Source organism: Prionailurus bengalensis, chromosome D3 (assembly GCF_016509475.1).
Source record: "Prionailurus bengalensis isolate Pbe53 chromosome D3, Fcat_Pben_1.1_paternal_pri, whole genome shotgun sequence".
NCBI lineage: Eukaryota > Metazoa > Chordata > Mammalia > Carnivora > Felidae > Prionailurus > Prionailurus bengalensis.
In genome coordinates, this window is record NC_057356.1 from 12,162,373 (window position 1) to 12,175,956 (window position 13,584).

At 49.3% G+C, this 13,584-nt stretch overlaps 1 non-coding gene across 1 annotated transcript; it reads right to left on the reverse strand.

The window, feature by feature from the left end:
* Positions 1-13,259: 13,259 nt before the first annotated feature.
* TRNAR-UCG lies at positions 13,260-13,344 on the reverse strand. The gene has a single exon. It is a non-coding gene; the product is annotated as a tRNA-Arg (tRNA).
* Between the last annotated feature and the right edge of the window lie 240 nt (positions 13,345-13,584).

Below are 13,584 nucleotides of genomic sequence, written 5' to 3' on the forward strand. Positions count from 1 at the left end.
AGGCTTATATGAGGTGATGTCTTAAAGTGTTTGCTCGATAGATGATGGAGATGAGGAGCTGATGATGACCTCAGTGTTAATGGTGTTGATGTTGATGATGATGTTGGCGATGGTGGTGATCGTGGTGATGGCAATGATGGAGACAGACACCTTGGACTTGGCAACATTTATCTTCAGTCCCCATCTCTGGTTGTTGGAATTACTGGTACCTATGATGAAGCATCCTTTTGGGCACAGTCATGCTTGGGGGGGACATGGGAGGAACTTCACTGGGACACACAGATAAGGCTGGAGACCACGCACGAGAAGAACAGGCTTGGGAATCGGAGGATCTGCCTCTCTTGTTTGTACAACCAGCACCAATTCCTGTGTGTCCCTGGAAAGTCAACCCTCATCCCTTGTCTGAGCCTGTACTTTCTTCCTTCTAAGTTGACTGGGTTGGGCAAGATGAAGGGAACTCAGATTCAGTGAATCCTGCTGGTGATAGCCTTTAGCGGAACTTACCGCAGAACCCGTAACTGGGCTCATTTGAGTCACCCTTTCAAGAACTTTCGATGTTTTAAATCTTTCCCTCTTACCTTTTGTGCTTAGAACTGTACCCAGCACATGGACGGAGGCCATTAAATACACATTTTCCAAAATAAAGAATACCAATGGCCAGCAATGAATTAGAACTTACTTTAAGGGCTCTGTCACAGAAGCGATTCCCCGGGAGGCGGACCCCGAGGTGGAGATTAACAAGCAGATGTCTATGAGGACACTTTCAGAATCACTGCCTGGGCAACTGAAATGACAGTGCTCTAGTGACCAGAAAGATCAAACAACAAGCAGGATTGGGCAAAGGGAGAAGCTGGGTTGACGCAGTCTGAGCAAAGGCCTCGGTCAACCCCGCAGGGAGCCCTAAAGCCGCGATGACCCTTTGGAGTCTCTGTCGTTGCGGCCAGGGACAAGCTGTCTTGGGAAGGCGGGGCGCCCTGGGGTGAGCTGGCTCTTTTCACAGCTGAGGCGACCCCAAAGAGACTGACAGCTGAGGTCTACCAGATGACAGCATGCCCGGCAGCTGAGACAGTTAGACCTTTCCTTCCTGAGAGGGGAGCTGGGCAACACGTCATAGCACCCGGTACAGATTCATCTTATTTCTGTTAAAAATGAGGAAGCTGAGGCACAGGGAGGTGATCCACATTGCTCACATTTTCAGAATTCATAAGGAAAAGCTCTAGGATTCAAGTCCAAAGTCTTGAATGGGGCTCCAAACCAACTCTGTTCTTGCTATGCTCAGAACTTGCCGGGAGACATATTTTGGGGGGCATCTCTGCTCCCTTTGTTGGGAGATGGGGACAGCAGGGTATGTTGCTCACAGAGCCACAGAGGAGGGAGGAAAGAGGTGAGGAAGCTCATTGGTCCAGAGGACACATTTTAGTGAATAACAGTTGTTTCTGCAATAAACTTATTCGCTGGCTGGGAAAGATTATTCCCCTCGAGGAACGGTAATACCATCATTTACTTCTTCCTTAAGAAAAGTCATCCTTTGTTCCCTTTGAAGAGTAAATTCAGAGTGAGTGGTGGCTAGAGCATTGGCTCTCGGACCCAAAAGACCTGGTTTGGGTTTCCGCTTTCTAGCTGTGTGATGATGGGTTGCTTCCATTTCTTCATCAGGAAATTGAGAGTAAAAACAGCATTTACCTATGGCCAGTGTCGGGAATAAGCTAGATAAAGTCTCTAAAGTGCCTGGCACATATTAAATGTTAAATAAAGTTAATTAGCTCTGGATTCCATGGCTTCACATTCTGTACCTGGACCTGTTCTTATGTATCTTTGGGGTACCGTCTCCCAAAGATTGCTCCCCAAACTGGGACTCTCTATGGGGAAAACAGAGCCGTTGTTGCTTTCAGAGATTCATAGATGTTTTGATTTCAACCGTATTTGCGGAGAGAGGTGACATTGTTCTAGAGACCCGAAAGACCAGACGGCAAACCTGTTGTTATTCCGCGTGCATTTTCTTTTTTTTTTTTTTTTTAAGACTTTTATTTATTTTTGGGACAGAGAGAGACAGAGTGTGAACGGGAGAGGGGCAGAGAGAGAGGGAGACACAGAATCAGAAGCAGGCTCCAGGCTCTGAGCCATCAGCCCAGAGCCCGACGCGGGGCTCGAACTCACGAACTGCAAGATCGTGACCCACGCCGAAGTCGGGCGCTTAACCCACGGAGCCACTCAGGCGCCCTCTATAATCACCTTTTAACATAACAGCGTGGCTCCACAGAGCATCACCCAAGACCGGGGTCTCTGTGCAGGAACGGGTGCATAATTTGAAAGGCTGGTGCAAGAGGAAAATGCATGGTCCTTGTTCTTAAAATAAAACCCAGCCCGGAAAGCGCAAAGGCTACATTCAAATGCAGAGAGAGGAAGGGGCGCCTGGGGGGCTTAGTTGGTTGAGCCTCCAACTCTTGATTTCGGCTCAGGATCCCCAGGCCACGGGATCCAGACCAGCGTGGGGCATGGAGGCTGCTTGAGTCTCTCTCCCTCTCCCTCTGCCTCTCCCCTGCTTGCACACTCTCTGTCTCTAAAAAAAATAAAATAAAAATAAAAAATAAAATAAATAACATAAAATAAAATAAAAGCAGAGAGAAGAAACGGTGGGCTTGGGGTCGTATGAAGTGTATGTCCTCGGCCATCTCTCCCTTGCTCGTTGTCCCCTCGGACCTCGAGTGCAAAACACAAAGATAAAGCTGTTAAGAATTTTGAGCGCTCAGAGGAGGGAGGTGAGGCAGAAGGAGGTGACAGGATCTGCCCGGAGTCACCGAGCGGTCAGGCCAGGATTTGAGGGCGAATCCCCCTATCTGGCTTGGGCACGGACACTCCCCCCCCCCCCCCCCCGGCCTGCCCGCACCTGTACACGGCCAGTCCCCACCAGCCCCTCTCGCCCAGCTCTGAACTTCTCAAACACAATAAGCCGGAAAAGCCATACATCTGGTGGGTTCCAAAAATAAAATGGAGGCCTCGTGGGTGCGTCTATGATTGACACAACGTATTGGCTGGTTCCATTGTTAATTAATGCAGAGAGGAATCATCAAATCAGATCAGATTCATTTTCAGAATGTTCGGCTGTGCTCCGCTCGCGTCTTCGTGCCGTCGTGAGGGCTGTATGGGGGGCTGGGGCGGGGGAGGGCAGAGGGTACAGGTACCGCGATGTAATTTTTCAAGTAACACGGTTCAAATAAAAATACATTCGTTTGAATGAGATTGCCCTGAAACAGTGTTTGCATTGATGGTCTGGGGGTAATTCTATTAAGCCGAAGCATATTTTTCATCAGGAGGCAGGAAAACAGGGTGACGGAGGGAGGCAGGGAGGGAGGGAAGGAGGGAGGGAGGGAGGGAGGGAGGGAGGGAGGGAGGGACTGAAAGCAGAATGTAATGTTTCAGAGCCGCAAAAAATGGAATAGTTTAACCCGTTTTATCTGGGGTTTCTCCGCTGAAGTTGCCAAGCCTTCTAGAGCGTGCCGTGGGGTTCAGAGGGCTCCCCCCTGTCTCACATGTGACTGGGCTGTGGTCTCCAGCCGGGCAGGCGGCCCCAGCTGGGCATACACGCGACGTCTCTGCCCTGGCAGGTGAGCGGGAAATCATACACGCCTTCAGAATTTACTTCTCCGTTGCTCCCGGAGAGAAAGGCAGCTTGAGGAAGCACTTTGTGTGGGTGTCCATGTATGTGCACACACACGCATGCGTGCAAACACGTGCACACACGAATGCGCATGAACACGCTCAGGCATGCGCACACAAGCCACACGGGCGTACGGGTGTGCACGCAAACATGTTTGCACAAGGCACACACAAGCGCACGTGTGCCTACATGTGTCGCACACGTGCACAATATACACGCATGAACACGCATGCGTGCATACAGAATGCACACGTATGCATGCATGCACAGCTGAACGTATAGAGTGTGCATGTGTATAGATACATAAATGCATACATATATGCATTTATATCACCTTGGATGAGCTTAAATGTATATGTATACACATGTACATATACAATGTGCATACATGTTTACATATGCATGGAATCCATCCATCCATCCATCCATCCAGAAAATCATCTTAGGATGAGACTGTGTATATATGCACCCATATACCCACACATATATACAACATACATACACACACAACATGCACGCACATATACAACAAACACATAACATGAATATACACACATGCTTCCTTCGGTTGAGACCGTGTGTATATACACGCATAAACATATAACACACATAGACATTGGATACAACATACATATACATGCATGTGTATCCATACATGTTATATAAATACCTTCAGATGAGACTGTGTGTATACGCACACGTTCGTCCTCACATATACCTTTGTCAGTGTCTGAACAAGTCTGCCAAATAAATTCAGCGGGCACTTGTGACGTGCTTGCCATTTACGGGAGCCTGTGCCAAGTGCCACACACTAGGTCCCCACTCTAACCTGCAGGGTACATGTAAGGTATTCTGATCTCCATTTGACAGACGAGGAAACAGACTCACAGAGGGGAAGGGATTCTCCCAAAAGTACAAGGGGTGAGTGATAGACCAGTGATAGATCCTAAAACTCGGGTTCCTCATCTGTTTTGTGTTTCTGAGTCGGTTGACAAATCCCCAGGAGGTCTCTGATGAAATCACAATTTGCCTATTTTCTCAGCTTCCTTGTCTGTTCAGTGGGAGAAATGATCCCTGCCCTCTGCCTAATCGGGGAGGAGTGGGGGAGTCAGGGGGGCAGTTAGAGACCTGGAACAATCCCCTGATGCCCCCTCCCCCCACCAGAGAAGAGCAGTGCCCTTTCTCTTTGCTTCCCTTCCTTCCCTGTGCCTTCTCCCCTCCTCTCTTCTTAGAAGGACACTCCGTATTGGGTTTAGGCCCCACCCAGGGAACCCAGCATGATCTCATCTTGTGAACCTTGACTTAATTACATCTGCGGAGCCCTTTTTTTTTCTCAATAAGGTCACATTCCCAGGTCCTGGGTGGACACGTACCATTCAAGCCACGAGGCTCACAGAGACTCTTTTACTCTCTTTCGGTTTCTAATCCTTCTTTCCTCGCTGCGCTGTCCCCTTCTGACATATTATTATGTATCTGGTCTATTTATTTTTCTTAGTGAACGTTTATCTCCCCCTGCAAAAACAGAAGCTCCCGGAGGGCAAGGAAGTTTGTCTGTTTTGCTGACCGATGCGTCTCAGATCTTTGAACAGTGCTGGCACACAGTAGACCTTTCATAAATATTATTATTCCTTCTGTTATTATTATTATTATTATTCTCTTCTATTATTCCCTCTGTATGCACCTGACCCCTCGACTGCTCAATGGTGCCAGGAAGGATGGCAAAGCCAGGGCCTCTGTCTTCCTCCTCACTGCGCCTGTCGGACCACCTGTGGTCTGGCGCACAGGAGGCGTCCGATTAAAACGTGTTAAATAATTATCTTTATGGAGACCTAACTCTGTATCAGACCTTAGCCTCAGTGCTTCATGTGCGGTGAATCACTTAATCCTTACAATGCAACGGGAGAGGCAGCATCCATGTGGCCATTTTACAGAGGAAGAAACTGAGGTTCGGCGAGGGGAAGTAACTCATCCAGGTCTGTGGAAAAGGCCATAAGTGTAGATCCTGAATAAATCGCTGTAATACCGTTGCTTTGTACCTCCACAAGTTTTAATGTCTAAGTCTTTAAATAAGACAACGTACATGCACACACATCAACGCAGGCAACCCGAATACACACGCATGCACACACATGCGCGCGCACACACACGCAGTCACCTTTGGATGAGACCATTTGCGTATACAAATGCACGTACATACGCCTATGGACGCGTGGAAGCAGTATTTGGCCAGGGGGAGGGACAAATGGCTTCATTACCCCACTGGAGGTCAACACCCAGTCGAGCATCCAACTCTTGGTCTCGGCTCAGGTCACGATCTCGCCGTTTGTGGGTTCGAGCCCCGGTTGGGCTCCGCACTGTCAGTACAGAGCCTTCCTGGGATTCTCTGACCCCACCCCCTTCTCTCTCTTTCTCGAAATAAACAAACGCGCTTAAAAAAATAGGAAGTCGGGGGGCGCCTGGGTGGCGCAGTCGGTTAAGCGTCCGACTTCAGCCAGGTCACGATCTCGCGGTCCGGGAGTTCGAGCCCCGCGTCAGGCTCTGGGCTGATGGCTCAGAGCCTGGAGCCTGTTTCCGATTCTGTGTCTCCCTCTCTCTCTGCCCCTCCCCCGTTCATGCTCTGTCTCTCTCTGTCCCAAAAATAAATAAACGTTGAAAAAAAAAATTAAAAAAAAAAAAATAGGAAGTCGGGGCGCCTGGGTGGCGCAGTCGGTTGAGCGTCCGACTTTGGCCCAGGTCACGATCTCGCGGTCCGTGGGTTCGAGCCCCGCGTCAGGCTCTGGGCTGATGGCTCAGAGCCTGGAGCCTGTTTCCGATTCTGTGTCTCCCTCTCTCTCTCTGCCCCTCCCCCGTTCATGCTCTGTCTCTCTCTGTCCCAAAAATAAATAAACATTGAAAAAAAAATTTTAAAAAAAAATAGGAAGTCAACGCCCTTCTCTCTGGGGGACAGTCTGGAGCACGTGCCACACTTAGTTGCAAACACATCACCATCGTTTTTCCCGGTCTGGTCCAATAAGGGCTTTTCTCCGGTCGCCCACCTAACGCGGCAGGGTGTGATCCAGGTTCCCACGGCAGGGCTGTAGGGACGCCGTGACATCTGGAGTAAGAACTGGGGGCTCTTGAAGCCACATGTGACATTTGAAATCAGAGGCATCTTCGGGGTATGTCAAGAAATAGTCTGGAGAGGGGCGCCTGGGTGGCTCAGTCGGTTGGGCGTCCGACTTCGGCTCAGGCCGTGATCTCACGGTTTGTGAGTTTCAGCCCCGCGTCGGGCTCTGTGCCGACAGCTCGGAGCCCGGAGCCTGCTTCGGATTCTGTGTCTCCTTCTCTCTCTGCCCCTCCCCAACTTGTGCTCTGTCTCTCTATGTCTCTCAAAATAATCATCATCATCATCATCATCATAAATGTAAAAAAAAAAAAAAGAAAGAAAGAAAGAAATAGTCCTGGGAGGGGACCAGACAGAAAAACGCAAAAGGCTGAGAGTTGGAACAGCCTTTGTGGAGGGAGGAGACGGTGAACTTCATTTATCACTCAGTGGTGAAAGTCCTCAAGATGAAGACTATGTTGGAAATCTCTTTATTGGATGGCTTAGAGACAGCTGCTCAGTGTCACGTCCCATGTACTTCCCTTAAGGCAGTTGCGGAGAGGTTTAGAAAAAAAAAACAGGTGCCGGGGAGAGAGAGGTAAGATCAAAAATCCCGAAATCCCTGCTGTGTCCCAGCCTCGGAGAGAGCCTAGCAGTCGTGGTGATTTTTAGCCCTGTCTGCACAGCAGCATCATCCAAGGAGATTTAAAACCATACAGGACACCCAGGACCCAGACCCAGAGATTCTGAACCCGTTGTTCTCGGCTCGGCTCGCTCCGACAAAGGTATGTTCCAGAAGTATCTCAGATGATTCCATTAGGAGGCCGGAGTTAAGGATCAACAGACTAACCAGGTCGATCTTTGCTGCAACTCTCCAAGGTCGACACTATCTGCACCTGCCTTTTAGGGATGATGAAACCAAGGCTCAGCATGACCGAGAAACCAGGCCAAGGCCACACACGGTGGAGCTGGGATGCATGCCCAGGGGCGTCCCGCTCCGAATTTGGTGCTTTTTCTACTGCCAAAGTGACCAAAGGGAGCTGGGCCCCTGGGCACCTTCAGCCTCACTTGCTATGGCCCCCAGTCACGTAGGCCTGGTGATGATCGATGCCATCAGCGTCCAAGTGGCTCTTCCCAAACACTCCTCCCCAGAGGACTGAGCCTTGGGGACGCTACCTTGCACAAGTCAGACTGGACGCCTGAAAACTGAAATAACCACGGAGGCAGGGCTGGATCAAGAGGAGGAGAGTTCCCCTGTGTCTGGATTTCAGCCTGGTCTCTTTTCTGACCCCAGGGTTTGCCGGGACTTTTTCCAATATCCCCTTGCACCGTATTTCCAGACAACAAGGAAGCACACGGGTTCCTTCAGGGGGTTTCAGGCGCCCAAGGGGGGGGAAGGGGCAATTTGGCCTTCTGTCTCTTTATTGCCTTAATTAGCTGTTTGGTGACCCGGCAGTCTCTTTGATGTACATCCAACGTCGGCCTGTGAAATATGGGGAAATGTCAGCCTGTCGAACAAGGGTCAGCCAGACTGTCAATACTGTCGTCCGTCAGGCTGATCCAGGCCGGGTGCTGACCTGCGGAGAGATGATTGAGCCACCTGTCCCCTCCCCCTGGCCACAGTGTTGGTGGCGTGTGGAACGTAGCCGGTGGCTGGAGGTAAGGTGACAGTGTCGAGGCCACGGGTCGGCCGACTTCAAACCAGGGGCCCAGGGCCGCAAACAGCAGGGAGAAAACAGAGGAAGCACAGTCCAAGTTAAACAAACTACAGAAAATCCAGAGGAAGACAGAAAGTCAACAAGTCAGGATAAGAGGAGGATCTCTGGGACACCCAGTGGGTGGTAAGGTTAACCCTGTCCGCACTGTTGGCTTCTGGGAACACCGAAATGTTCTCTGAATCACTGCAGTGATATGCAACACACAGAGAGAAACCAAAACCATTCAGTTTTGGAGAACGAAAACATCAGTCTACGCTAATAATATGACTTGGAAATACATCAAAGGGGTTGTGGATGCACTAATAAAGGCATCCTTATGACAGTAAAGGAGGTGAGTCATTCATTTCCCACGTATTAATTGAGCATCTGTTATGTGCCATGGATTATCAGAGTTGCTGGAGACGTTGCAGCAAACAAAGCAGGGACACATCCTTGCTCTCATGGAACTTTCACAATAACGAAAACAGATTTTAAAAGAATAACGATGAAATTGTGTCGTGGGCTAAAATGTGCAATAAGGAAACCTAACAGATAGACTTCAGGGGTTGGGAAGCGGTTTGTCACTTTAAATAGGGCTATAAAGAGAAGTCGTCTCTGAGAAGGCGACATTTGAATACAGTTCCAAAAGAGGTAAGAGAGCAAGAGACAGAGTAACACAAATACCTGTGGGAAGGGTGTTCCGGGCAGAGGGACAGCACGTGCAAAGGTCCTGAGGTGGGAGTACACATGGAACATCCGAGGAGTTACACGGAGGCTATTGAAAATGGAATGAACCGAAATGCAGGACAAGGTCTGTCAGAGATGAAGTCAGAGAAATAACGCAAGCTAGGCTTCATGGAGCCGTGCGGACCGCGGAACAGCTTGTACCTTCCATTCTGAGGGAGACGGAGAGTTGTGGGAGGGTTTCGGCCCGGGGGAGTGATAGGCTGTGATCTCTGGGAGGATATAGGAGACCAGTTAGAAGGTTTCTAGGTGGGCTCCTCTGAAATGACATGGCTTGAAGTCCGTGTCTGTGTCTGTAACTACATTTGTATCTATACTTCTTTTTATATGCAAAGACTGTATATACCTATATACGTAAGTGGATGGAGGGATGAAGGGATGGACGGGTGGATGGATGGCTGGGTGGACAGATAGCTAGCTAGCTAGATGCTAGATAGCGGTTTCATATAGATAAGTATCTATATAATGTTATAAATATATATATTTACATATATACCCAAATGTGTGTGTGTGTGTGTATATACGTATATATATATGTATGTATATATATATGTATATATGTATATATACATATATATACGAATATATATACGTATACACACACATATATACATACATATATTCGTGTATATATATGTATATATACATATATACATATATATACATACATATATATATACGTATATACACACACACACACACATACATATATGGTATATTTATTTGGCTAATTGGAAAGAAGAGAAACAAAAGTTCCAACGTGTGAGGAGTTGGGAAAAAAGAGTCTTTAGGGAAGCATTTGGGCGGGCAAGGGAAGCGGAGACTGGGCTGGAGACACCCTCGGACAGCACCTTAAGGAGTTTGGACCTGATCTGTGAGTACCGAGGAGCCATGGCAGGTGTGAGAGCAAACCAACGTGAGTAGCCTGGTTTCAGAAGGATCCCTGACTGCAGAGCAGAAGAGATACGTAGGGACCACAGAAATGGCTTTGGGAGTCGTGCAGGTGGAGGCCCAGTAGCCTGGTCTAGAAGGTGGTGGTGAGGACGAAAACAAGTACGCAGTGTGGAGCTGGTAAGACAAGGTGGGCTGAAGTTACCCTGGTGGGAGTTTATGATGTAGTCACATGTCCTCTTTGCAATGCCAGACCCCTCCAGCCCCTTCCCACCCTCTTCCGGAACCCCCTCTCCACTCACATGCTCCTTTCCACCTAGGAAGGCCTTCCCTGTGCCCCATCTCCTTTTGTCTTCCTCTCTCCACTTGCTCCCCTTTCAAGATGGCTTCCATTTCCTCCTCTACGAGGCTTTACTTGGCACCTTGATACTGGATTCCTCCCTGATGTCACTTAGTCTGCTTAGATCCCACTTGTACGCTGTAGCAATTTTTCTCAGGGCTGCCACACAAGGTTGTGCAGGTTGGGCACTGTGCGAACAGTCTGACCAGAGTGGCAAACAGGGGCTGAAAGCTATCAATATGCCAAACCTTGACTTCCCAGATGGGGCACCTTTTCATAGAAAGCATGGTGTAGGCTAGCCCTGAGGGCCACCCTGAATCTTAATTCTCCATCCACTTGTCAACCTCTCTCATTAGACTTGGATCATTTCTCCATTGTTAGCACTTAGTACAGTGTCTGAGTGTTTACTGAATGAATAAATCGGTGTATACACGGACGGATAGAAGAAAAGGTGCTATTCTTCCCGCAGGATAAGCAACTCATCACAGAAAAATAATCAAGTGGCTCATTACAATCCTCTTGGAGCATCGTGTCAAGATAACCTCCATTCTGGGGCACCTGGGTGTCTCCGTCGGTTAAGCCTCTGACTCTTGATTTCAGCTTAGGTTCTCATGGTTTGCGAGATTGAGCCCCTCCTCGGGATTCTCTGCTTGGGATTCTCTCTCTCCCTGTCTCTCTGTCCCTCCCCCACTCGTGCACACAATCTCTCTCTCTCGAAAAATGAACTTTTTATTATTTTTTTTAAAAAAGATATCACCATTCCTCCAAACCGGGGGAGGACAATTTTTTTCCCAAAAGGCCGGAGAGTACTCAGCTCTAATGTTGTGTACGAAGGCAGAGTGGTAGACCATGAAGCAATGAAGGGGCGTGGCTGCGTTCCAATAAAACTTTATTGGCAGAAACAGGCAGCAGCTAGTTTGTCTACCCCTGGTCTAGATGTCTGTCTCGCCAAGAAATTCTCCCCTCGATTTGTTTCTTCCCAACAGTGCCCTTTCACCTGGGAATGATAGATGATGATGATGGTGATGGTGATGATGTGATAAAAGTGGTTATTGCTAACATTTAGTCTATGCTTGCCCCGGATCAGGCACTGGCCTCAGCCTCTTGTGCGTAGAATCTCAATTAGCTCCCATAGCCACCCCACAAGGTGCTGACGCTATCCTATGCCATAGCACGGAGAAAAACGGAGGCACAAAGAGATAGGACAGCCCGGGGCACATAATTTTAATGGGCAAAGCAGGCGGTCTGGTCTGAGCACTGAGTCTGGGGCATGAACAACTCGACTCCACGTGTCAGAATAACCATGTTAGTAGTAAGAACAATAATAACGTTGGCTGCAGGCTTGCTCTATTCTGAGCACCCAAACACTCGTGAAGGGCTTTGCGACGACCTCTCTGAATTTTCTCAACCACAAGGCAAGGGTTAGCACCTCGCTGTGACAGCTACCCAGGGTGACACAGTCACAAGGTTGGATTCGTCCGTACCACCTGCCCCAGGCCCCAGTTGCTCAGAACTTTCCAGAAAATGGACCGTTTGACTCGATGGCCTTGTTCCCCCGACGCCTCGCTCCATCCTGAGTTTTTCCTTCCTGCGGGGGGCTGTGCCTTTGGACTCTCTGGGGGCCTTTTATCTTATCGGACCCTTTCCCCTGCTCACTTTGCTAGCTGTCACGTTTGTTATTCTAGGATAAACTTTCGGCCGATGTAGCACATACTTTGGGGTCAATGCCCTGTGTTATCCCCAGGATAGTTCAAATATTTGTGGCCTTGTCAACCTCCATCCCGCTGGACATGTGCGGTGGTGGAGTGGGAGGGGTGTTCCATGCCTGGAGACCAGTGTGGGCCAGCGTGTGGCAGGAGACCCTGCCTGGGAGGCCACTGAGGGCAGGTGGCAAATGCATCATTTCTTGGCCCCGGGTTGGATGCGTGCAAACGTTAAGAAGAGAGAGAGGCAAGCATCGGCCGACCATCTCCTCTATGCCTGGTGCTTTCACACACGTTGAAATAAGTGATCTTCCAAATCCACCTGAAGGAGGGCATTCTTCATGACCATTTCATTGACAAGAACACTGAGGCCAAGAGAGCTTAGTGGCCACCACCAAAGGGATTCTTAATACTGTGCGTGCGTGTCTACACCGTATGCCGAGGCCTAGGAACCCCTTCTCAGAGTAGTGCTTCAGGACTCATAAAACAAAACTACATAGATTAGGGGCGCCGGGGTGGCTCAGTCAGTCGAGCATCTGACTTCGGGTCGAGTCATGGTCTCACGGTTCATGAGTTCGAGCCCCGCGTCGGGCTCTGTGCTGTCAGTGCAGAGCCCGCTTCAGATCCTCTGTCTCCCTCTTTGACCCCTCCCCCACTTGTGCTCTCTCCCCCCCAAAATATTTTGAAAAATGCATAGGATTAGTAAGGAAACCAACCAGACTGAAATACAGTCATCAAGTAAGAAATTGGTGCAGTGTTATTTGTGCTTCTAAATCAATTCTTTTTTTTTTTTAAGTTTTCTAAATGTTTATTTATTTATTTATTTCAACGTTTATTTATTTTTGGGACAGAGAGAGACAGAGCATGAACGGGGGAGGGGCAGAGAGAGAGGGAGACACAGAATCGGAAACAGGCTCCAGGCTCTGAGCCATCAGCCCAGAGCCCGACGCGGGGCTCGAACTCACGGACCGCGAGATCGTGACCTGGCTGAAGTCGGATGCTTAACCGACTGCGCCACCCAGGCGCCCCAATGTTTATTTATTTTTGAGAGAGAGAGAGATGCAGAGTGTGAGTGGGAAAGGGGCAGAGAGAGGGGGAGACACAGAATCCAAAACAGGCTCCAGGCTCCGAGCTGTCAGCACAGAGCCCGACGCGGGGCTCGAACCCACAAACCGCGAGATCACGACCTGAGCCGAAGTCAGATGCTCAACCGACTGAGCCACCCAGGCGCCCCCCCGCCCCCGCCGCCTTTTAAAAATTTTTTTTGCTAAATCAATTCTTGAAACGACAAGTCATAACAACCACGATGGCAGAGATGTCCTGTGACTAAGGAATTCGAAATTCTCTGTGACACCAGTGAGGTCGTAGGCCAGGATCTGTGATTTGTACTGGTGACAAGGTCGTGGGGACGGACGGTCCATCCTGCCATGCGTCTGTTGCCTGCCTTCGTCATGGAAAGAAATTGCACT